The sequence below is a fragment of the Microcaecilia unicolor genome, chromosome 6 (genome assembly GCF_901765095.1).
Source record: "Microcaecilia unicolor chromosome 6, aMicUni1.1, whole genome shotgun sequence".
Lineage (NCBI taxonomy): Eukaryota > Metazoa > Chordata > Amphibia > Gymnophiona > Siphonopidae > Microcaecilia > Microcaecilia unicolor.
This window is the reverse complement of record NC_044036.1, coordinates 235,404,864-235,431,641: the sequence shown is the minus strand read 5'-3', so window position 1 is coordinate 235,431,641 and position 26,778 is coordinate 235,404,864. Positions and strand designations below refer to the sequence as shown.

The 26,778-nt window shown below is 47.9% G+C and overlaps 1 protein-coding gene across 3 annotated transcripts in view; it reads right to left on the bottom strand.

The window, feature by feature from the left end:
* LOC115472398 (ectonucleoside triphosphate diphosphohydrolase 8-like) overlaps positions 1-26,778 on the bottom strand; it is a 454,313-nt gene that overhangs the window by 93,072 nt on the left and 334,463 nt on the right. The window lies entirely within an intron of this gene.

Genomic DNA, 26,778 nt, shown 5'->3' with positions numbered 1-26,778 from the left:
CTGAAGGAGGTTTTGGCTTCTGAAAGCTAGTTGAAAATTGGATTGTTAGTCCAAAAAAAAATGATATCATCTTATTTTCCATGTTTTGTTTTATTTGTATTTGTAAATTTGTACTGTAGTGACTTCAATATATCAGTTTTTGAAATTTGCATCTCTATCTTTAACTTAGAAAACATTTTTATTAAATTTAACCAAATTTACACAACACATGTGAACTATTCAAGATTATAATGATAAGTATTGCAAAACTCTCAAATCAACTTTCCTTCCCTACACTCCTCCTCACCCCCCATGAACGGACAATAAATAAATAAATTAAATTAAAGGACACTGGAGCGGAGGTCTTGTTTCTTATAACCTCCCATCTATTTCTTAGTGCACTTCCCCCACCCCACTCCCCTCTACATCCTCCCCAGTGCAATAAATCCACAAGTGAGCAAGGCTAACAGGCTTCTCTTCCACCTCATTCTACTCAACGTCCTTTCATAGGTTGTTCTATGCCCTCTGAGGAAGGGTCTGAAGGTAAGACTCCCAAATCAGGAATCTCTTTTTCTGCTTATAGGTGAGGCATACCTCTCTAGCTTCCCACTCCACCAGCTGATGGATCTGCATTCTCCACTGCCAAAACAATGGATGGTCAGATGTTCAAACTTGTAAAATACTCTCTTTCCTCAAAAATCCTAATTTCCTTTTCAGAACCTTCAGCCCTTCCCCACTATATTCAGTTTACCAGGGAGGTCGAGGAGTATTGCCTCTGGAGCATGGTTAACTCACTGCCCTATCAGCTGAAGTAAGTAGTCACTCACACCTCTCCAAAAAGACTGAGCCACCAGACGACTCCAGAAAGAGTGACTATAACTGTTTCTATACACATATGCTACTGTGGAAGCATCCTACTTTATGCAATTGCAATTGAGTAAAATAGGCTCTATGAATCATTCAAAAATAACATTGTTGCAAATGTGCGTTATGAGCCACTTGTGGTATGCCCCTGATACTAGCCCCCCACATTTCAAAATTCCAGGGAAGTCCCTAGATCACCTTCCCATTTCTGTGAAGTCCTTACATTTACCTACTAAAAGTAGGGCTTTATGAAGCCCTGAAATAGTCAGTCTGTCAGGCGCGATATTATCAAAAAAGGCCCGTACCTTTTCACCCAAATGAAATTGTAGGTTATCCTGATCTAAAGACAACATATACCCCTGAATTCTATAAAAAGTGCTAAAATTGCGTGTGCAAATTTGAGCATGCACCTAATTTGTGCACACAATTTAATTGAATAACGAGCCAATTAGTGCCAATAATTGAGATCTTAAGCAATTATTGGTGCTGTAGGGGTATTTCCCTGTGATCTTACCTGTGATGGCTTTGGTTCATACAAGCCTAGTACATCCTGTTACAAACAAGATGGATGCTATCACCTCTGACATGAATCCTACTGTGTCAGTGAGATCCAGCTTCAGCTTGAGGAAAAACACTGGCAGATTCACTGAAGCCAAGGACATTCTGTGTTCCAACCCCCTCCCTTTTTTTTATCATCTGGAGAAGCTGAGAAGGGAGTCAATCTTAGCACCAGAAGTTCCAAGGTCACAAAACAAAGAACTCTGCTCGCCCAGGTACTAATTGGACGAGATCATAATTGGGTTCCTGCAGTCACATGACCGAGAGGTACTGGGAAAAGCAGGAACTGAAGAAAGTAGTAAGGCGGAGACCCTCATAAAAGGAGCAACCGGTGAGAGGACCTGAGAAATCCAGCAAGGCTCAGGGTGAGCCAGAGACTGTGTTTGATACCAACTTTGGAGTGTGCATGCAAGGATAATGAGTACTATGGGTACATACACAATTACTAATAAAATGTATGTTCTTGAAAGGACGACCATTCCCACATCCCTACAATAATGTATTTCCTTATTTATTTCTTGCCTGTGAACCCCACATTTTCCCACCCCTCTTTGCAGGCTCTATGTGGCTTACAACACATTGGAATAGTGGAAACATTATACCAATTAAATGTATACTATACTTGATAACAGGGTAATGATAACACATATAGTTTACAAGCATAAATTATAATGCATACAAACGGTACTTTCTGGCCTCATGGCCACCTCTATGGCATCATCTGCATAGGAGCCAACTCGGTGGCTGCTGTGGGTGCTTGAGCACCCCCAATATAGAATGAATGCCTTGTATGGATCCAGGGAGGGGTGATCTCCACTGGGGGTAGCACCCCCCAAAATTGTACAAAGGTGACTTCTATGAATGTGGACCAATGCAGGTGATCCCCCCCCCCCCCCCAACAGTGTTGACCCTCTCTCTGCTATTTGAATAACAAATGAATATGTGTGCAGAGGGCAAGAAGGACCATCCCCTGACTCCTGCTCTACAAACTTATATTTTACAGACGCTTCGGTGTTCACTGGGACCTGGAGTCCCTACGGAGAAGGTTCCGCCGTGTGAGGCGGGAGAGGCCCGAGCTCATCCGGGCAGTGCAACGGCACCTCAGGGCTCGCCGTAAGTATTCAAAAACAGGACACCTGTACTGATTTGTAAATATATTTATTGATTAATGCAAATGTCCTGTACAATATGTGGCTAATAGCCAACTAATAAGTAATAACATATTTATTGGTCCCAGATCAAGGATGCAGGTTGCAGGTGCCTTCCCATGACTGTGGCTGCAACTTCCAACGACCATTCCCCCCCCCCCCCCCCCAGATGAATGAGATGACATGCCTCACTTTACTGTCCCCCTTTCTGGGGTGGGTGGATAGTGTGTCCTGGTAGACCTGACTGAGGCCCTACTTTTACTGGATGTCATGGCCTCCCTCACATAAAAGTAATGTGCTAAACACCCTTCCCACCGCCCCCCCCCCCCCTTAAAAACAACAAAAACAGGTCACCAAACCCTCGTCGCATCTCAGAATGCAAACATGCTGGTCCCCAATGAGTGTGGTCTGCCAACATGTCCTGTGTGTTTTGTGTCAGTGCAGCTTCCAGGCAGTGGTGTGCTGGAGCCGGCTCACACCGGCTCGCAAGAGCCGCTTGTTAAATTTTGACAGCTCTTGCGAGCCGGTTGTTGTAAGGGGCGAGCCGGCTCCATTGCACGAGGTAAGCATGGCAGGAGGGCACCATGCTTACCTCCCCTCCCGCTCCCATCCATTTGTAGCGATGTCCTTCGCCCCCCATCCTCCCCTGCCGCTCCCATCCGTTAGTTTCAAATACCTGCCTCGAAGCGCCGCCTTATTTAAAGCCCTGCTGCCCGTCTCCAGCTGCCTTTCCTGCTTGCTTCTCAGGAGTTCGGTTCTTCGTGCCGTTAGTCCAGCCTTCTGACATCATTCTGACGTCATTTCCTTTTCCGGCGGCAGGACTAACGGTGCGAAGAACCGAACTGGTATTACGAACAGCGCGTGCAGTGCATCTGACGGCATCTTTTTCCCAAACACAGTCTTTCTAAAGACTACAACGTTACGTCTGAAGGATTATCTTCAACGTTATTTTGCCCTAGAGTCAGCTGTAAGATTTTAAAAGGTTTGTCGTCACCATTGCTACGCAGCACTGTGCAAAGCAGACTCCTGATGCAGACCTGACGGCCGAAACACGACGTTGTGTCGAGTCTTCAAATTATTAATAAAATTGTTTATTATCGAACATCCTCCAGTTTCTGGTATCCTTGGTTGCTCTCCCCACTTCTTTTACACTATTGTTAAAAATTTACCAGCACACCACTGCTTCCAGGGATCCCTGTCATGTCATCTGATGCATCTCAGTCCCCCATGGGTATAGGCCACGCCTCCTCACACCTTCCCCCATCCCCTGGCTCAGGTCACCCAGCTACAGCACTATGCAAGCCATGTTGCATGTGCTCATCTCATCCATACTCTGTTTACATACACAGGGCTCCATCACCAGCAGGAGGAGCAGGCTGACGAGGACGGCCACCTGCAGGAGGAGGAGCCAGGCCAGGAGGAGGAGGAGGAGGCAGGCCAGGAGGGGCACCTGGAGGAGGAGGAGGAGGAGCAGCCAGGCCAGGAGGCCCACCAGGAGGAGGAGGAGGGGGTCCTCATCATTGATGAGGACATTCAGGAGGAGCCCTCCCCACCTGCAGCTCTGTCTGAGGCATCTCCTTCCCCTCTGCCATCTCCATCCCCTGAGGCAGCTCCATCACCTGGGCCACCTCCATCCCCTGGGCCATCATCTGGGTCCCCTGGGCCACCTCCAGCCCTTGGCCCTGCGACTGTTGTGCGGCTCCTGCAGCAGCTAGTAGATGGCCAGAACCAGGTGCTGCAGCACCTGCTAGATGGCCAGAATCAGGTGCTGCAGGAGCTACGACTCATACGGCAGGGTAATGAGCAGCTACAGGGCCCACTCAGGGTGGTGCCGCTGCTGCTCATTACCCTGCTACAGAGGGCCTTGAGTAGAGGCCGTGGCCACCCGTCCTAGACGGGGGGGAGGGGGGGAGGGGAGGGGGTGACAGTGTGTATTTTGGGGGAGGGTTGTTGGGTGGGTGGGTGGGGTGTTTGTATGTTGGGGGGAGGAAATGTTGGAGGGGGGGTTGGGAGGGATATGTAGGGGTGTTGGGGAATTTTTGTGCGGGGGGGGGGGGGGGAATTTGTAGGGGTGGGTGTGGGGGAAATATGTTGGGGTCTGTACATAAAGATTATTTTTCACATTTTAACTAACAGTGTGTGCGTTGTGCATTACATATAACCACATGGTGCTGTTGATGTGAGAGGAGGCAGCAATATGCATTGCATGAAATGTGAAGTGTGAATGAGAAAGCTGATGCATGTCTGTGATAATGGTGCCCATACAGAAGCCCACCTGTTCATTCCAACCTCCATGGCCCTATGTGCAGGGGGGTGGGCCGCGGAGGCTGGATGGCTATTTACTTTTGAGGGACACAAATGGCCATCCAGCCTCTCTCCCTCCCCCTTACCATACAGCCCCACAGCACAGAGTGACATTAATAATAGATTTGTTGTCTAGCACTTGTGATCTGCCAACTAAACTCTTGCACATAACCCTAGGTAGCACATACATGATGTGTCCTCAGTGTGATCACCAGGCACCCTTACCCACAAGCATACCAAATTGGTGGTGGGGGGCCCACCAAGGACCTACAAACAGCTGCCTCATCTTTTCACATTCTATGCATCTGCAATGGTATATAGTGCTGAGGAGTGTATAATTATGGTACAGCCAGAGACCCCCCCCCCACTGGAATGGTGGCGGGCCCAGTCATAGAGCTCAGGTTATTACAGACCTTGGCTGAGTCAGAAATCTGATGGCTGACATAACTGGGAGCTTACTGGAAAAGTATGGCCTAGTTTGTAGCCCGGATTGAGGCCTAAATAAGCTAAATTAGGAAAAGTTAGGTCAATAGATATGGAAACAAAATGGAGAATTTCAGCACAAAATGGAAGCCGTATCTGTTGCAAAGTGGAATTTTCTCTAATGTAAGTTAGAAAAACAAGTTGAGAAATGAGACTTTCCTGTGAGCAGGATTGTGGTCAGCCATGGTGTGAGAAAGGAAAGGTGTAGCTGGATGCAGGGTCTTGCTTAAGATTTGTGGTCAAGCGAGCTAAAGACAAAACCATGTTAGCAAGATAGAAGCTACTCATTAGCATGAGCCAATCAGTGACAACCATGACATTAGCACAGATCCAATCAGGTATATCTGCTGTCATATTATCCATATCCTGAGGGCACCTATAAAAATCAGAGTATTTCCTGGTTTAAGTTAGAGAGAGAAGGGTTGCCACTCTCTCTCTCCAAGGGAAACCAATGTGTCCAGCAGAATTGACAAATTACCTAATTGCTTTCCCTTGTAAAACCTTTAATTGGTAAGAGAAATTATAAAAGATTAGGAATTAATTAACACCTGTTTGCAGCTGGATTATTATATTCCTATAATTAATTGATTGTACGTGCCTGTTGTCAATCACTTATTTGACTTGTACCTTGGCAAATAAACTCCTCATTCCAAATGATGATTTGTGGACTTCACTTTATGATCAGAGGCTGTAAGTATAAATGCGTTTGCTGTATCAGGCTGTCTTTCACTGCATTGTATAACCTGTGACATAAATCCAGTTTGTCATAAGGCTGGTATCTTTTCCTTAGACCTAACATCTCTCTTAGTGGCAATTCCTTTTAGAACTTCACAACTCCTTGATTACCCCAGTACTAGTGCTATTTAGAGATGGAGTCAGATTTAAGGTCACTCCAGCCTTCTTGGGGGGCTCGGGACCCCTCAATTCACAACAGGAGAAAAGGGAAAACAATGGCAAAACCATTAGATGGAGACTTACTGCATCACAGTTGCAATATACAAGAGTTACAGAAGGGCACAAATAAATATGATGTTCATTATTTGGTGTTTGCTCACACCTTTTTTAAGTAGGAGGTCAAGGTGACCTACATTCCAGGTCTTTCCCTGTCCCAGGAGGACTGTAAATTTGTACCTGAGCCAATGGAGGGTTAAGTGTTTCACTCTAGATCACGAGCAGGAGTTGAACCGTCAACCTTGTGATTATAAGGCTGGTGATCTAACCACTAGGCCATGGCAGCCATCAGGTTGTAGCTACCTGCAAATAATTTGGGTTTGGACCTGTTACCACAAACTCTCTCTCCCTCACCATGTCTTAAGGGCTCAGTAGGCACTACCTGTGGCCACCTTGAAACTAATTTACAGCCTACATGTTAGAAATGTTGTTGTTCTATGGAGGTTTGTAGGACTGTGTTCAATACTGTGCTAAAAACATGATTAGCCTATATAGTTCCCCCTCCCTCTCCTATCAAAAGTGAGAATGGGTGGCCATTTCATAAATGGGGACTGGGGTTCAGCACACAAAGAAAGGATTGAACCTACTGGGAACCAATATAGCAGCTACAACGGCCCACAGCATTGAGGACCTGGCAGAACCACACAGTACGGGGCTGATGGCCTCCAATCAGTGCACAGGAACCTGCTGAAAAGAAAGCTAAGACATGACTGCAGACTACATACAGTGAATGCACACTCCTTGATAATGAGCAGAAAGAGAAGAGCTGGCAGAGAAATAAGAGCTTACCATGAACGTCTGTTTCTATCTTCTGGAACATTAGCTGGACATCTGCCTCAGTGAAATGACCCTTACCGAGGGAGGGGTGCCTGATTTGGAGTGATTGTAGCAATTTCTTAGCTCCCACAGACTGCCTGCTACAACCAGGCACAGAGAATGGGAGACAGGAAGAGGGCCAAAGGATGGATAGGGAAGCATTGTGGGCTGAGGGCAACCACAAATAACAACCCCCCAAAATACACAGGTGTCCCGAAGCATACCTTGCCAAACACAAAGCTTACTATAAATGTGGGTAACACATGAGAACTCACGTGAATCAGAACTGCCAGCACATAAAATGGCGCTTTAAATGGCAATCAAGAAGAGGAAGGCAGGTGAAAACGCCCATAGTTATCTACCCATAATCGAAATCAGGAGCTCCAAATCGCTATCTCAGATGGGCACGTTTAGGAATTATGTGTATAATCGAAATTATAGCGTCCATATCAGACACGCCTATCCCCCGTCCAAAATGGGTGTTCCTGGCGACGATATAAACGCCCACTCCGTATTTTCGAAACCCCATTGGTACAATGCCGCCACGCCAGCCCCCAACCCGGAAGGGTAATTTCTCAGATGCCGAGGTGGAGCTCCTAGTGCAAGACATACAGCAACGGCACACCAACCTGTTTGCTCCCACAGGGCAGAGACTGGCTGCGACCACCAAGCAGCGGGAATGGGAGGCGGTCCGTGACAGGGTGAATGCGGTGTTCCACTGTGCAAGGGACGTGGAGGACTGTAAGCGCAAGTGGCGCAAGCTGAGGAGGGATGTGAGGAGGAAGGCTGGGGCCAATCCCGCAGCACATGACACAGCCAACCTCACCCCCATGGAGCTGATGGTCCACGCCCTGCTACCCCAGGAGGGCATCCACGGGATCGGGTCCCTTGACACCTTAGCCCAGCCTGAGGCCTCAGGTAGGTTGTCCATTATGATGTTGGGATATCTGTTGTGCTGCACTACACTGTGTTATACAAGTTGGGGCCAGGGGGAGGAGGGAGGTGGGGGAGGAGTATGTGGAATAAACGCCCACCTTTATGATGGTGTCTCACCTCCTACCCCCTACTCCCTTGCTCTGTACCCTTACTCTCTATTCCTACCGTAGTCATTGGCTTCCCTCTTACTTGTCCTGTGTGTGCAGCTTCATTACAGTGTAAGGTGTCTGAGTAGTGGTAGTATTAATGTGTGTCATAAGAGCAGACTCAGTGGGTGTTTGAGCACCCCCAATATTGAGGAAATATCATGTAGGTGTCCAGGGAGGGCTTATTTGCACTGGCCTTAGCGCCCCCAATAATACTTTACACTTGGCTCCTATCCTATGGGTGTGTATAGGTTACTACTCTACTCTGTGGCACAACTTTGGGCCTCTTCCTTCCCTACTCCCTCCTATTTTCCCATCATCACCAAACTGTGCCTATTTCCTTCTGTCACCTTTGTGCTCTAGTTAGTGTGGACCACATGCGTGCAACTTAAGGAGCCTGTAATCGGGGTCATAAAGCAGTTCTAGGCAGTGTACCAAGTCAGTAGTAACACAAGACACGCTCAAATGTCCTTCACTTTAACTAATATACAACAAACAGCTTGTCTGGGTCCACAAAGTTGTGAGCGGTGTCCTTGTCTTGGCTGTCCGTCCACCAGCTGTACCCAGCTGCCTGTGGGGCTGTCGTTCACATGGGTCTCAAACCCAATCCTCCTCACCATCTCTTTGCAGTGTCATCAAGTGTGGGGCTATGTAGATGAATGCTGAAAGACAAAAGTGGGTTATTTTCACGAACACACTTTCTCACCCTTGTGCTATACAGGTAATGACTCTGATGAGGCTGGCCCTAGTGGCCTCCAATCACAACAAAGGCCTACACCAGCAGGACAGCCTCAACCTCCACCGCCTGCAGCAGCAGTCCAGCCTCTACCACCACCACCACCACCTGCACCATTGCAGCCTCTACCTCCACCACCTGCACCAGAGCACCCTCTACCGCCACCACCTGCAGCAGCAGTCCAGCCTCTAACACCACCACCTGCACCAGTGCAGCCTCTACCTCCACCAGCTGCAGCAGCAGAACCAGCAGTAGAGGCCCAACCTCCACCAGCACCACCGGCAGAGGCGGCACCTCCACCACCGGTTGAGTTTTCTGATGCGGAGGATGCATATAGGGGGCCAGCTCCTCGCCACAGGCCCTCCAGCCAAAGGAGGCAACTCCTGCGGCTGGCCACTGATTTGCTGTGGCACAATGTGGGCTTGGAGGAGTACCGGCAACAAAAATTAGAGCTGCAGCGGGAAGCACTGCAGGCGCAGCGCCAAGCCCACCAGGAACTGCTCCAGGCGCAGCGCCAAGCCCACCAGGAACTGCTCCAGGCACAGAGCCAAGCCCACCATGAGGTGCTCCAGCAACTGGAACAGCTGCAGCACAGCATTGAAGGCCTGCGCCCTCAGGTCACAGCACCTACTCCACCGGTGGTGGTGCAGCAAGACCTGCCATCCACTTCCTCCTCGTGGGCAGCAACCACCACCAGCTAAGAGGTGGGCCCTGAGATCGGGCGCCTCCGCAACCACTAGTGCAGCCAGGGCCGGTCTTAGCAAGTGCGGGGCCCTATGCAGACCAATTTGACGGGGCCCCACCCTAGCCCCGCCCACCCTAACTCCACCCACCCTCTCCGCCCACCATAGCTCCGCCCCCACCCTAGCTCCAGAGCCGGCCACCCCTCCCTCCGAGCTCCAAGGCCCCCAGCTCCAGGGCTTGTCGATCCTGCACAGTCAATGCCAACTGAAAACCATGTCTTTTTCACAAACACAGATACACCCTAATCCACTATAGAATAAGTAGTAATATTTAAACTTTCTATTTAGACAAAAATTAAACTGAACCCCCAAGATGCCAGACTCTGCATACAATACAACACCACAGAAACAGAAAATGTCCCCTAGTACTGTGCAAAATATAAAGACAACAGATGTAAATTTGAAAAAAAACTAACAAATACCAATCACCACTTTACAAATTAACAAATAGAAATAAAACAAATATAGAAAATAAAATAATACCATTTTATTGGACTAATACATTTAGCTTTCAGAGGCCAAAACCTCCGTCCTCAGGTCAATACAGTATAGAGCTGTTACAGTATCCTATCCTGACCTGAGGAAGGGGGCTTTGTTCTCCGAAAGTTTGTCAAAATGTATTAAAATTAGTCCAATAAAAAGATTACCTTATTTACATGTTCTATTAGAAACATTAATTAACACAGCTACAATACTATATCCTAAAGCAAAAAAATAAAAATATATATTTTATTTACAGTTTGTCGTCTCTGGTTTCTGCTTTCCTCATCTTCTTTTCACTGTCTTCCTTCCATCCAGCATCTGTCTTCGCTCTCTCTCTGCCATCCAGTGTCTGCCCTCTCTGCTGTCCCCTCCATCCAATGTCTGCCCTCTCTCCCTGCCCATTTCGTGCACATCTGCCCTCTATCTCTGCCCCTTCCATTCACTGTCTGCCCTTTCTATCCCTTCCATTCACTGTCTGCCCTTTCTCTCTGCCCCTTCAATCCACCATTTGCCCTCCCTCTCCCATCCATCCGGGTCTGCCCTCCCTCTCGCTCCCCCTTCTATCCAGGATCTGCCCCTCTCTCTGCCCCTTTTTTTCAGCCCTCAGTTCCAGCCCCACTATCCCACCAGTCCCCCGTTTCAGCCCCAGCCCTTTTCTCCCACCAGTCCCGAGCTTCAGCCCCCAGCCACTCCTCCCTGTCCCCTTTTCAGCCCCCAGTTTCAACCCCAGTCCCCAGCCCTTTTCTCTCACCAGTCCCAAGCTTCAGCCCCAGCCACTTCTCCCTATCTCCTTTTCAGCCCCCAGTACCCACAGTTTCAGCCCCTGCCCCTTTTCAGCCTCCAGTCCCAGTACTAGCCCCCTTATCCCACCTACCCTCCTTTTCAGCCCCCAGTTCCAGCCCCCTTCATCCACATGCCTTGTATTAGAGCCCCCCTTTTCAGCCCCAGAACCATTCTCCCACCTGACCCACGCATGCCCTATTTTCCCACCAGCCCCATGCATGGCCCCCATTTCCCATATGGCCCCTTCTCAAACCCCAGTTCCAGCCCCCTTCTCCCATCTGAGAACCCCTTACCCCTCCCCCCATCTGAGAACCCCCACCCTGCAACCTTCTCCCATCTGAGTCCCCCTTACCACCTGCCCCCAACTGAGAACCCCCATCCCACACCCTTCTCCCATCTGTCCCCCTTACCCCCTCCCCCCAACTGAGAACTCCCATCCCACACCCTTCTCCCATCTGAGTCCCCCTTACCCCCTTCCCCCAACTGAGAACCCCCATCCCACATCCTTCTCCCATCTGAGTCCCCCTTACCCCCTCCCCCCAACTGAGAACCCCCATCCCACACCCTTCTCCCATCTGAGTCCCCCCCCCGACCCGACCCACCTACCAACTCCTGCTGCACCCACTAACTTTTAAAAAAAATTTGAGAAGCGCCGAGTAGCAGGCAGCGCCTTGCGTCTGTCTTGCTAGTAAAAATCTCCTGCACGTCGGGCCGGCCTTCCCGCATTAAGTCCCGCCCTCCTCTGAGGTAATAGGCTATTACCTCAGAGGAGGGTGGGACTTAATGCGGGAAGAGCCTATTACCTCAGAGGAGGGCGGGACTTAATGCGGGAAGGCCAGCCCGACGACGTGCAGGAGATTTTTACTAGCAAGGAAGACGCCAGGCGCTGCCTGCTACTCGGCGCTTCTCAAATTTTTTACGGAACAGCGATCGATCGTCCGGGGGGGGAGCGGCGGGCAGGGCGACCCCCCTTGAGCGCGGGGCCCTATGCGGCCACCTCGGTCGCCTCGCCCTAAGACCGGCCCTGAGTGCAGCACCCACCAAACCAGCTCCCATTCTGGGTCCTGTTGCCAGGCTACAGCCAACAAGGTGGCCGGATTTCCACAGCACAGCCGAAGCCGCAGGCTGCTGTGTGGATACAGAGGAGGACAGTGGGAGTAGCCCATCGGAGGAGTCTGAACAGACTTCCCCTGCAGCACCAGCTGCAAAGGAAGTCCGTGGGAGGGCTAAGAGGGGCCGGGGGAGGGGCCGGGGAAAGTGATGGCACATGCTGGAGGGTGAGGGTTGGCGGGTGGTGGTGGTGGTGGTGGGTGTGATGTGATGGTAACACTTATGTGAGTATTACAAATAAATGTGCACTTACTTTCACACAAAACTTGTTTCAATGAGTCTTTGTCTGGCTCTGACGCCAAGCTGGTAAGCAGTGAGCTCTGCTCTGTGGGCTGGGGGTGGAGGGGGCTCCTCTTCCTGCTCATCTGGGGCCTCCTCTGGTGGCTGTGGCTCCTCTGGGAGGGCCTGTCCTCTGCGCTGGGCCAAATTGTGCAGCATGCAGCACGCCACAAAGATCTTGGCCACTTTTTCTGGACTGTAGAGCAGCTCTCCTCCAGACCGGTCCAGACAGCGGAACCGTTTTTTCAAGAAGCCAAAGGTCCGCTCAATAATCCCCCGGGTGCTGCGATGCCTCCTGTTGTGGGTTTCTTCTGCCCCTGGTTGTGGATGCACCACGGGGGTCATGAGCCATGTCCTCTGCGGGTAGCCTCAGCCACCTTTGGAGAGAAGCAGAATGAAATAGATGAGTGTGTATTGCTTGGAGCAGGTACGGGGGGGGGGGGGGGGGGGGGGGGATGGGGGATTAGGATAGTGGGTTGTGGAGTGAGGTGGAGGAAGGCAGGGCGGAGGGTTGGCCAGTGGAGGAGATATAGTATGGGTACATCCATGTTGCACTTACCTAGTAGCCATCCACCGGTGAACTCCCCTCGCTCAAACCTGCGGAAGATGCCCGAGTGCTGTAGGATGTAGGCATCGTGGGTGGAACCGGGGTACCTGGCACACACGTCTAATATCTCCTTCTGGGCATCACACACAACTTGTATGTTCATCGAATGAAATGCCTTCCTGTTTCTGTAGGTGGCTTCGTGTGGCCGGGGGGGGGCCTGAGTGGGACGTGTGTGCAGTCAATCACACCTATGACCGAGGGGAATCTAGCAACAGCATAGAAGGCGGCCATGTTGTTGTGCAGGGCCTGGGGGGTGGTGGGGAAAGTGATGTAGTGAGAGGTGTGAGTTAGAAAGGCATCCAGGAACTGGGTGAGACAGTGTCAAATAGAAGCCTGGGTGAGCCCTGTGTTAGCAGCTAATACGGATTGGAAACTCCCAGTGGCCAGGACAGAGAGAGAGGCAGTGACTTTGAGGTGGACAGGGATGGGGTTATTCCTATGGGTCTGGGGCTGAAGGAGGGGTTTCAGCTGCTCACAAAGCTGCACAATAGTCGCCTTATCAAACCTGAACCTTGTCAGACACTGCTGGTCAGTGAGTTGTAGGAAGGTGGTGCGGGGCCTGAACACTCGGGGCCGTGAATACCTCCTGCGGTGTGTGGCCTGTTCCTCTAACATGGAAGCCACCAGTGAATTTAGTGCATCCATTTCCCCACCAGTGCAAGTATTAGTAGTAGTACTGAAACAACAGCAGCACACAGAATCTCACTCCAAACACACCCTCTGGCCAGTCACTCCCCAAACAGTACAGGGAACACAGAGACAAAGGGAAGTCAGGCAATACAATATACACGTGGGAACAGTGAAGAGGGGGATAGGGGGAAGGGACCGATAGAGCAAGGAGGAGGAGTAGGGAAAGGTCAAAAGGTAAGACACAAAAGAGGCAGGTGAGGGTGACAACGTTCCGACTAGGGCAGACAGACGAACGTTACAGGTACTCCACACACTCAGCTTTCTCTGCAACCAACAATTCAGCTCTCCCAACACCGATCGCGCCACTCTCCAACTGCACACAATCGCTATTGGGTCTAAAGACGATTTCCCCCTTGCTCTGGTCACTTTTATTTTGGGTCTAAGCAATGACGCCCATGTTCACACCCACTCTAAGTCATTTTGCTATCCGTTATATGTTGTAGACGCCCACCTTGTAACACCGCCCTTAACACGCCCCCGACACGCCCCTTACTTGGGCATTTGTATCTGAGCGTACGAGCGAAACGGACGCACTTAAAGTTTTGTTTCCATTATACTGATTTAATCGTTTTTGTGAGATAAACGTCTATCTCCCGATTTAGGTCGCACTATAGGCGTTTTTCTCTTTCGAAAATAAGCAGGATAATATACTAGTAAAAAAGGCCCGTTTCCGAAACCAATGAAATGGGCGCTAGCATGTGGCTTTTTTGTGTGTGTGTATGTGTCACAGAGTTATTTTGTGTGTGTGAGTGTGAGTGTGTGAGGGTGGGGTGTGTGTGCAGGTTGTTGATGTGTGTCTTTTTTTTTGTTTTGTTTTTTGCTTGGGGGGTTGGGGGATGTGCTGTGCTGTGCTGGCAAAGTGGGATGGATTGGTGTGTGGCTTTGTGGGTGTGTTTCTGTTGTATTGTGTGTGTGTGGTTTTGTCTGTCAAGGAGGTTTGTGGAGGGGGGTCTTTCTGTTGGTGAAATGTAAATGTGGTTGTAGGGGGGTCAGCTTTTGCTGAGTGGTGGATTGTTTTTTCTGGGTTTTTTTTTTTTTTTGTGTTGTGCTGAGGCAGCAGTGTTGTTTTAGATGGGTGGAAGGTAGAGGAGCACATTCTTGGTCTGCCGGTATTTTTTGGCCATTTCAGGGCTGCTGAAGGGGAACGCTGGAAGAGAAATGTGCTGTGGGAAGCAGCATCGTCTTTTTCCATTGGGCTGGGGTTCTGGCCATCCTGGAGGTGGGAGACGGCTTGCCTGAGGACGCGGATGGTTGTTTTAAGTTGGCGGAAGGGAGAGGAGCACGGTCTCGGGCCATCGGGGGGTGATCCGGTATGTTCGGTCCATTTCAGGCCGGCTGCAGGGGAATGCTGGAACATTTATGCGCTGCGGGAAGCAGTGCCGTCTTTTTCCGGGTGCTCGGGGAATCCCCGAGGTGGGAGACGGCTTGCCTGAGGCTGGGGATGGTTGGGCACGTCCTTGGCCGCTTCGGCAAAAGGGGAAGAGGAAGGGGGTGGGGAGTTACCTGCAGCCGCGTGAGAAACCGGGTATTCTTTGTTTGTTTTGTATTATTAGTTTGCATTTCTGTTGAAGAAAAAGTGGATGCCTTTTGAATGATGGAGGTGGTGCGTCGGTATGCGGTTGTTTCATTAGTTTGGCAGCCAGTCTCCAGCGATTCCTAGGCAGGTAAGGAGTAGGGAAACACGCTCCACGTGTTTCCCTACTCCTCCCCCTTCCTTGGTCGCTGTTTGCTGCTGGCTGGGTCGCGGGTAATCCTTCCAGCTAGGCCGCAGCTTGTCCTGTTCGCCCACGTCCCAGATGGTGAGGAGCACGCTGTTCTCCGGCTCCACCGACTCCACGTCAAGCGAACCCAAATACAGTCTGTGCTATAGGCCCTCCGGCACTCTTCAGTACCGGCATTAGGCATTTAAAAATTCCCCCCCCCCCTCCCCTCCGGTCTATTTTTGCACATACCCACAACAGGAATATTCTTCTCTCGTTCACAGATAATGAGCCGTTCTGCTGTTGAATGCTCCTCCCTTATTGCCACATAGTTTCCTCTGATAGGTCTGTCTTACGTCGCCTAGTGTTGCCTGGGAACGGTTTTGTGATGGTCCTTTGTGTTTCAGAACGTTGAGGGTGTTTTTTTCTGATTGGTCCGTCATGCGAGGGTGGGGCAGAGAGACATGGTCAGTGTTGTGGCTTCACCACCATGAACTGACGAACCCTTCAGGGAGTGACTGAGTGACTTCAGAACGTTGTCTTCAGAATGTTGAGGGTGAGTTTTATTATAGTAGATATCACTGTGGCTTGTGTTCGCTTCTCTAACAAAAACATCTGGAGTGGGGTCCAGAAGCAAGATTCCTATATATATATATATATCACCCTAGACAGAGCTAGTGAGTTTGTTAGACATACTTCTGCATTGGGGAATCTTGGTATAAATGATCTGTGGGTAACTGTTATCCTAAGGATTATTTATTTGTTTACATCCCACAGTGCTAACTGGAATTAATTTAGGCATCGGTTTACACACAGGTCTAAAAAGGGGGGCATGACCATAGGCAGCCATTTTTTCCGAGACATTGAAGTGAATACAGATATGCAAGCCTCTTCCCTGACGAAGTTTAACGAAATCTGGCCATGTCGGCAGAGGTTTGAATTGGAAGAAAAATCGCTGCTGCTACCTACTCTAAGTTAAGTCATGTAATATTGTTTGAAAAATCAGTTGATGATGAATGTCTTTTAAGATTTAAACAACAAAAGAAAATCAACAAAAAAAAAAGGAAAAAATTGTGTTTTACGGGTTGATCCATGAGGAAGAAAAGGACACCATTTACAGTTTGGGGCTAAGTCCCGTATGGTGGAAACTTTTGAAATATCTGAAGATCCCCGGATAACAAACTATAATGCTAATTTGTCCATCATTATTAGATATGCTATGATGATAAAGGTTGAGAAAGATATTTGAAAGTTTATGTGTTTTGGAGATTGATTATATGTCATAGGAGGGTCAGGGGCATTCCTACAATTTACACATGCAGTTATAGAATTAGGGGGGGATCTGTGCCTAATTTAGGCATGGGAATTAACACCAAGATTTCATTGGTGTAAATGGCCATGCCTAAATGTAATCACGGTTCCCGATGCTAAGCGCTATTCTATAAATGATGCCTAACTTTAAGTGCAATGCATAGAGTATCGCTTAGTGCTGTTTTTCAGCGCCGATTTATTTAGGCACCATTTATAGAATTCGGTCTATAATGTTTAATCTGGAAAAACGCGAATTGGTGTCCCCACCTAGGAGTAACCTGACCAGAACTGGATTAAGGCATAAACAAACTATGCCCTCCCGCTGGAGATGGTGGAGATGAAAACAGTAACGGAATTCAAACATGCGTGGATAAACATAAAGGAATCCTGTTCAGAAGGAAGGGATCCTCAGGAGCTTAGCCTAGAATGGGTGGCAGAGCCGGTGGTTGGGAGGCAGGGCTAGTGCTGGGCAGACTTATACGGTCTGTGCCGGGGCTGGTGGGTGGGAGGCGGGGATAGTGCTGGGCAGACTTATCCGGTCTGTGCCAGAGCCGGTGGTGGGAGGCGGGGCTGGTGGTTGGGAGGCGGGGATAGTACTGGGCGGACTTATACGGTCTGTGCCCTGAAAAAGACAGGTACAAATCAAGGTAAGGTATACACAAAAACTAGCACATATGAGTTTATCTTGTTGGGCAGACTGGAAGGACCGTGCAGGTCTTTTTCTGCCGTCATCTACTATGTTACTATGCCTAGAGCCCAAAAGTTTAGGGCAGCCCTATCAGATGTGCTGAGGACTCAGGAGCCTTGGATTAGCAACTGTCTATTCTTTTAAACATTTTGTAAACAATATTTTTGAAGGACTGTCTGATAAGGTTTGCCTCTTTGCAGATGATACCAGATCTGCAATAGGGAAGATATCCTTGATGGTGCGGATAACATGAGGAAGGACTTGGTGAAGTAGAGGAATGATCTGGAATTTGGCAGCTAAGATTTAATGGACGTTTTTCTGTAATAATGGAACAGAAAAAAAAGCCATTTTTGTCTAGACCTGTTCCAGTCACAACTAAGACTGAAAAAGGTGCCCTTACTGATCAGCTGACCACTGGAGAGATAAAGGTATGACCCCTCCTTAATCTCCCCAGTAGTCTATGACAGATCCAAATATTATTGCCATTCCTTTTTTTCCCTCAATAAATTTTTTATTAAATGATTTGCCAAAAACAACCACAACAGTGAAGCAACATATAAACAGCAACAGCAAACAATCATAACCCCCCTTCTATACTCTCCACAAAACTACCCCAAGAAACCCCTTATCCCCCCACACCCCCTGGATCCTGCAATATCAAATTTAAATGGAGCCATTCATCTGCATCAGGAACAAAACAGCATTTCCGACGATTAGTAAGTTTATCAAGTTCTGCCACCAGCTGAACCAAGGGAGACCATTCTAAAAGAGTAGGACCTGTAGATTGCTTCCTGTGTGCTGTGATCTCACAGTGGGCTGCTGAGAGAGACAGACACTTTAGCTGCATTGCCATTTGTTCCCACGAGACACTCCAACACCCAGCACGCAAAGTTTAGGACACAAAAGAAGAGGATGGCCCAGAATTGTTGGATTAAAGCACAAGTCCACCAAATATGTTAAAAAGTTCCTCTATCTCTACCACAGCTCCAGCAGCAATCTGAGGATAAAGCTGGATACATATGCTCCAAATCGAAAAACAAAAAATGTTGTCTATCAAAATTCGCTTGAATGAGAACTTCAAGCTGTGAAGCGAGGGGAGCGCTAGAGACCAGCCGCCGAACACCTCGGTTCAAAGAGGAGGAAAGAGGAGCACCATGCTCATGGTTGTGCTCCGGAGGCCGCACGAGCTGACGTTTACTCCCACACGCTGACCCTGGCACAAGGTGAAAGAGCTTGGACATAACCACTGTGGGAATACTGAGGCGGAGAGGCCGAGGCATCATAGCCTAGCAGCGTGGCCCAGGTTAGAAGGAACCCAACGAGCGTGATCAACGAGACCAGGGGAGACTGCAGAGGGAAATCAACGACACCGACATGCTCTACCTGCAGCAGAAAGCAGCGGGAGACTGACCGATCCGGCCGCACCACCACACGGCCTCGGAGGAATCAACGGTAGTACGCAGCGGCTGATCAGTCTGATCACCCCGGTACCTGGTGGCTGACGCAGCGTGGGAGATAGAGAAGCAACACACGAGTGAAGCTGGAAAACGCCTCATCAACGACCCAGAGTGACAAACCCCGGAGGACCTCGCGCCCTCGCTATCGCAAACTCAGACACTCAGGAGCAATTGAGATAAGTTTTAGTTATCGATGCATGAGACCTTCTCTGGCTTTCCGAATGATCTAAGCCCAAAAGTGATTTTAATGAACTTGCTCTCTATCTGTCTAGCACATAGAATCTTAGCTCTCTGTGTTGTAGAACTTTAGTTTTCTGCTTGAAGGATGCCTTCCACACAGCTCAGTGCAGTCTAGTAGCTTTTCACTCAGCATGCACCTGATATATCACACCGAACTGTAGTAAGTCTCACTGTTGTGCATGTTCTTACTATGCTTACTCTGTAGGTGATAGCAAATCACTGTTATGCAACAGAACCTACCATCTTGCTTTATGCCTTATGCATTAGTTTCAATGCTTATTCATGCTTTATGTTCATATACATTAACACATAATATGCTTATGCTATCTATGCTAATATCGAAACTGCTGACATCTTATCAAAAAGGCTCAAGAACTGCTCATAAATGTTCACATATGATGAATGCCAATACCGATTGATGACCACACAAAACCTTACAAAATAACATCTACCAGACACACCAACCATTATCAAAACAGCCAATATGAACACCAATAAACTACTCATGCTAATTTACTTCCTTCCCTTAATTCACTACCAGTGGCGTAGCCAGAAGGCAATTTTTGGGTGGGCCAACAGGTTGGATGGGTGGGCACTAGAGTTGCCAACTTTTTTGAAAAAGAAAAAAACAGCAAACCTGATGCACCCATGCTCTGTCCCTACCCCACTCCCCATAACTTCAATGAGGGTTGCAGTGCAGGCTTCAGTGGCTGCAGGCCAATTTAGAGCTAAGGGAAGTACAATAGACTGCACTATTCAGCCCCACTGAGCCATGGTCCTCCAACACATATATGGTATTGAAGCCAAACACATTCTGCATCCAGAGAACCTCCTGGCCCTCCACCAACAATGGATACAGAGCACAGCAAGGACAATTCTCCATAAAACTCATCATATAAAGAAATTTTGTTTTCTAGTGTAATCTCAATTACAGACATATTATAAATTAACTTTCAAAAAATCTATAAAACAAAAGTCACTCAGAACCTTGAGCAAATCTACCATGCCAACACTAACTTCCAAAAACAAAGATCCTACCTATGAAAAAGAAGTGCCTTAAATATTATAGTAGGGCCCTACAATACAAATACATTTATCAGGAAAGCTGAACAAGCCAAATTACTACAGAATGCTACATGGAAACTTCATGCTAACAGAATACCTCAGTCACACACCCAAGACACAAATGCCAAATACAGAATAAGTGACCACAAACTCTAGAAATATAAATTAAATGGAAACCCCAAGAAACTAGACCTTGCATGTAGTACAACACCAGAGAAACAAGAAAGAAAGGCATTTGCTCCTGTGCAAAATATAAAGATGGCACATGCCAGGGATGGTGTTAGGGGTTGGTTCCTTGGCCAGAGAAAGCCTGCATGCTGGAAGCTGAAGGTGCAGCCTGGTAATGGACTTTGGGGTCCTTTCCTAGATTTCTGTCCTGGACCCCAGCCATGTTTACCATCAACTTTGGCAAGATGTACATTCCAAATCCAACATATTATATTCACAACATTGAAAATAAAATATTTTTTTTATACCTTTTTGTTGTCTGGTCATTTTTTCTCAAATCATATTGGTCCCAGTCTCTGGTTTCTGCTTCCCTCTGTCTTCTCTTAACTCACTTGCCAGGGTCTCCTATTTGACATTTCTTCTTTCTTCATGTCCATCATCCATCTCCCATCTCTGTTTTCCTATATTTCCTTGTTCATTATCTCCCCTGTGTTCATATCCCCTCATCCATCATCATTCCTCTGTGCACCTATGCACCCCATGCCCAGCATATCCCTTCTGCATTCCTATTCTCTCCCTTGTCTAGTATCTTCCCCCCTCCCCCGTGTCCATATACCCCCCTCTCCAGTGTCCAGCATTTTATCTCTATTCCATATCCCCGTCCCCTTCCCCCCCTTGGTCAGGCATTACCCCTCCGTGCCCATGTGCTATCCCCATACAGCATCTCACATTTGTGTCCCTGTCCCCATGCTCTCACCTATTGCCCATCATCTCCCTTCTGTATCTGTATACTTCCCTATGTCCCCTTTCTCCCTCCTCCACACCAATGTGTCCCTCTCCTCTCTGATCCCACCCCCCAACCAGCTTCTCTTCCTCTCTTTCCTTCCCCTTATGCATCTGGCTCTTTCTCCCTGCATCTCTCTCCCTTCCCTCTGCATATCATCATCTGCATATCCAGCACCTCTCCTTCCGCTCCCCCCCCCCCACACGTCCAGCATCTCTCTCCCTTTCATCCAGCCCCCATACATGTCCAGCACCTCTCCCCTTCACTTCAACCCTCTGCATATCCAGTACTTCTCCCCTTTCCCTCCACCCCCCTGCATATCCAGCACCTCTCCCCTTCCTTCCACCCCCCTATATATCCAAAACCTCTCCCCTTCCCTCCAAACTCCCCTCTGCAAATTCCAAAACCTCTCCCCTTCCTTCCAACTTCCCCTCTGCAAATCCAAAACCTCTTCCCTTCCCTCCAAACTCCCCTCTGCAAATTCCAAAACCTCTTCCCTTCCCTCCAAACTCCCCTCTGCAAATCCAAAACCTCTTCCCTTCCCTCCAAACTCCCCTCTGCAAATCCAAAATCTCTCCCCTTCCCTCCAACCTCCCCTCTGCAAATCCCAAAACCTCTCTCCCTTCCCTCCAACCTCCGCTCTGCAAATTCCAAAACCTATCCCCTTCCCTCCAACCCTCTGCCCCTGGCAAGTCCAGCACCCTTCTGTTCCCTCCCCTCCCTGCCTCCCCTTACTTGTGGGCCAGCACGCAGCACCCCACTGACTTCCTCACCCCTCTCCCACCCCTGCTGCAGCGCTTCATTTAATGTTGTCGGCGCTGCTGTTACAGTTTCCCACCCCCGCGGCGGCGCTTTATACTTTACCTATCAGCCAACGCTACAGATGCAGCGCTGACGTCCTGCTCCGGGGCCTTCCACGCTGATGTAACTTCCTGTTACGGAGGCAGGATGCGGAAGGCCCCAGAGCAGGACGTCGGATTCGGACGTCAGCGCTGCATCTGTAGCGTTGGCTGTTAGGTAAAGTGTAAAGCACCGCCGCGGGGGTGGGAAACTGTAACGGCAGCGCCGACAACATTAAATGAAGCGCTGCGGCAGGGGTGGGAGACGGTCAAGATAAGAATCTGCTTCTCGGCGGGCGGGCCTGAGGCTAAACTGGGTGGGCCTGGGCCCATCCAGGCCCACCCGTAGCTATGCCCCTGTTCACTACGTATGGACCACTCCCAACATAAACAACAATCTTCCCACAACACACAACAACCATAAACAACCCAATAATAACGTAACAAACCAAAAGAATAACAACCAACTAAAATTAAAAACAAATACATATGGAAACAACCAACAGAAAGAGAAAAAAGGTCACAACAAAATCAAATACCAAGAAACCAGACAAATAATAAGAATCAACACAACCAAATCTCAAACGGAACCCTACAGACAAATCCAAATGGGGTACATAAATGCTAGATCAGTGGTAACTAAAACATGGAATATAACAGACTGGATGACCACAGACAATCTAGACCTCCTATTCATCACTGAAACCTGGATTCATGACCTTAAAGACCCTATAATCTTAGATCTATGTCCACCGGGATACAAAATTACCCACTGGACAAGAAATGGAAAAAGAGGAGGAGGAATAGCAATTATATACAAATCCGAGTTCATCATCACAACAATAACCAAATCCATTCTACCTCAACTTGAAATCACTTTGGTAAGAATTAATCATTCAAACCTGCAACACCTTACCGCAGTCTTGCTCTATAGACCACCAGGTAACAGGCAAGAATCCCAAACATACCTAATGGACTTTATCGCGAACACTTGTGTCTCCAGCTCAAACCTCATCATATTAGGAGATATCAATCTACATCTTGAGGACCTCAATTCAACCAGTACCCGAGAATGTGAAGAATTCCTACAATTATGGGACCTTCATAGGACACACACACAACCTACCCACAGAAAAGGACACACTCTAGACATCATCACACACAACTTTGACCCCAATGCAAACCTTACACTGACAGACACTAAATGGACACCCGTACTATGGTCGGACCACTATAAAGCAAATATCTCCCTCCAATGGCGAACAAAAGGACCACCGAAAAAACAAGAACGGAAAACCTCCACAATGAGAGGAAAATAGATCCGGTAATATTTTGGCAACAAATCTACCAGAACGAATGGACAATAAAAACAGACACAATCCATTTCCTCCTAGAATGGGACGACAGATGCAGATCTATACTAGACAACATTGCTCCAACCCAAACTAGAATCTCACACAGAAAGAACTCAACACCATGGTTCAATGAAGAGTTGAAAAAACTCAAAACACAAGTTAGAAGGTTAGAACCAGTGGCGTAGCTACGTGGGGCCTGAGGGGGCCTGGGTCCCCGTAGATTTCAGTGGGGACCCCCCTCCCGGCGAACCCACCCCCGCCGCCGCCTACCTTCCGTTTTGCCGGCGGGGGCCCCCACTCCCCGCCAGCCGACGTCCTCTCCCGTAGAACGCAGCGGCACTGGCAGAGAAAAGTCTTCTTCCTTGCATGCTGACATCCTGCACGTACAACGTGCAGGACGTCAGCATGCAAGGAAGAAGACTTTTCTCTGCCAGACAGTGCCGCTGCGTTCTATGGGAGAGGACATCGGCCGGCGGGGAGTGGGGTCCCCCGCCAGCAAAACGGAAGGTAGGCGGCGGCGGGTTCGCGGCGGGAGGGGGGTCGGCAGAGACGGGGGGGGGGGGGGCGACAATGGTGGCGGGAGGGGGGCGGCGGCAGGGGGGGGGCTAAAATGTGCCCCCTCCCCTCGAGCTGTGGACCCCCCTCCCACGCAAGTCTGGCTACGTCCCTGGTTAGAACGAGCTTGGAATAAAAAGAAAGATGACACCACACTTAATGCCTGGAAACAACTTCAAAGAAAATACAAATACACCATAAGACAAACCAAAAGACTACATTACAAAACTATAATCGGACCAAATTACAAGGACACACATAAACTTTTCCAACTTGTGAATAAACTATTAGATATCACACCAATCACAACCAACAGCAAAGACACGCCTGATGCAGACAATCTCGCTAGATACTTCAACGAAAAATAGTACAACTGCGACTTAAAATACCTACTAGTACCATTGATTACGCGGAACTCCTCAATTGCCTAGACCCAGTCCCTGGTATTCACCCAGCGGATAGAACCTGGACTAACTTCGAGATATTATCGGAGAACATCATCTCTCAAATGCTCAAAAGATTTGCCAAATCACACTGCAAACTAGATATATGCCCAAACAGCCTGATGACATCTGCGCCTCAACAATTCATAAACGACATAACGAAACACCTGAACTACATGCTACAAAATGGATACTTCCTGAAGAAAAAAGGAAACATCTTACTCACACCCATACCCAAAGACGCAAAGAAAAATGCTAGTGAACTAACTAATTACAGACCAGTAGCATCTATTCCCTTAATAACCAAACTAACGGAAGGGTTGGTGACCAAGCAACTTACAAACTATCTAGATAAATTTTCAATACTTCACGATTCCCAATCAGGATTTCAGTCTAACCACAGTACCGAAACAGTATTAGTAACTCTCATGGCTAAATTCAAACAAACGATAGCATCTGGTAAGAACATACTACTTCTACAATTCGATATGTCAAGCGCTTTTGACATGGTTGACCACAGAATTTTATTACACATCCTTGAATACCTTGGAATCGCAGGCAACGTCCTCAATTGGTTCAAGGGATTCCTAACCACAAGATCATACCAAGTAACATCTAACTCGACTATTTCAGCCGCATGGGTACCTGAATGCAGAGTACCACAAGGATCCCCCCTCTCGCCGACCCTATTCAATTTAATGATGATACCCCTGGCAAAATTACTATCAAATCAAAACCTTAATCCATACATTTATGCGGATGACGTAACGATCTACATCCCATTCAAACAAGACCTAAAAGAAATTTCCAATGGCATCAACCAAAGTCTTGATATCATGCATTCCTGGGCGGACGCATTTCGGCTGAAACTGAACGCAGAAAAAACCCAATGCTTAATACTCACCTCCCAACATAACAAGAAAGAATTCACTGCCATTAATACACCAACCCTAAACCTTCCTGTCTCAGAAACCCTAAAATTTCTTGGAGTGACCATTGACCGACACCTAACACTAGAGAATCACGCGAAAAACACAACCAAGAAGATGTTCCACTCAATGTGGAAATTAAAAAGAATACGACCTTTCTTCCCAAGGAGTGTTTTCCGCAACCTGGTACAATCAATGGTGCTCAGTCATCTAGACTATTGCAATGCACTATATGCTGGATGCAAAGAACAAATAATCAAGAAACTCCAAACAGTCCAAAACACTGCAGCTAGACTTATATTCGGCAAACCAAAATTTGAAAGTGCTAAGCCCTTACGAGAAAAACTACACTGGCTCCCACTTAAGGAATGTATCGCTTTCAAGGTATGCTCATTAGTTCACAAAATTATCGATGGAGAAACACCAGCTTACATGTCAGACCTGATCGACTTACCACCTAGGAATACCAAAAGATCATCCCGCACATTCCTTGATCTGCACTTCCCCAGGTGCAAAGGAATGAAATACAAACTAATGCATGTGTCAGACTTCATCTACCTAAGCACGCAGCAATGGAATGCACTACCGCACAGCTTGAAATCGGTCTATGAAAGAATGAACTTCCGCTCTTTACTGAAGACCCACCTCTTTAATAAAGCCTATCACAAAGATCAACCAATGTGAACATGTACAAATCGCCTATCTATATTTAGAATTGCCTCTTAATATCTGCTTGTACACTATTATTCTGTATTTAGAATTGTCTCTTAATATCTGCTTGTACACTATTATTCTTATTATTATTATCATGCTAACCAAAACCCTGCAATACTAAATGTTAATTAACTAACATTCTTCCACAATTCATGATGCATTGTAAGCCACTTTGAGCCTGCAAAGAGGTGGGATAAGGTGGGATACAAATGCAATAAATAAATAAATAAACTTATTACCACGGAATCCTATGAATATTTTGGCATCGGAGGCAATGTCCTAAATTGGTTCAAGGGGTTCTTAACCTTACGCTCATACCAAGTCACATCAAATTCAATCATATCTGCCGCATGGACACCTGAGTGCGGAGTACCGCAGGGATCCCCCCTCTCGCCAACAATTTTCAACCTACTGATGACCCCACTGGCAAAACTTCTATCAAACCATAACCTTAACCCTTACATATATGCCGATGATGTAACGATATATATTCCTTTTAAACAAGACATCAATGAAATCTCCAACGAAATCAACCAAAGTCTACACATCATGAACACCTGGGCAGATGCATTCCGACTAAAACTGAACGCAGAAAAAACTCAATGCCTCATACTAACCTCCCAATACAACATGACCAAATTTACCGCTATCAACACACCTAAACTAAACCTGCCAATATCAGAAAATTTAAAAATCCTTGGAGTCACAATTGATCGACACCTAACACTTGAGACTCACGCGAACAACACAACAAAAAGATGTTCCACTCCATGTGGAAACTGAAAAGAATAAAACCATTCTTTCCAAGATCTGTCTTCCGCAACCTAGTACAATCACTCGTACTCAGTCATCTGGATTACTGCAACTCACTATACGCAGGCTGCAAAGAACAAATATTGAGAAAACTTCAAACA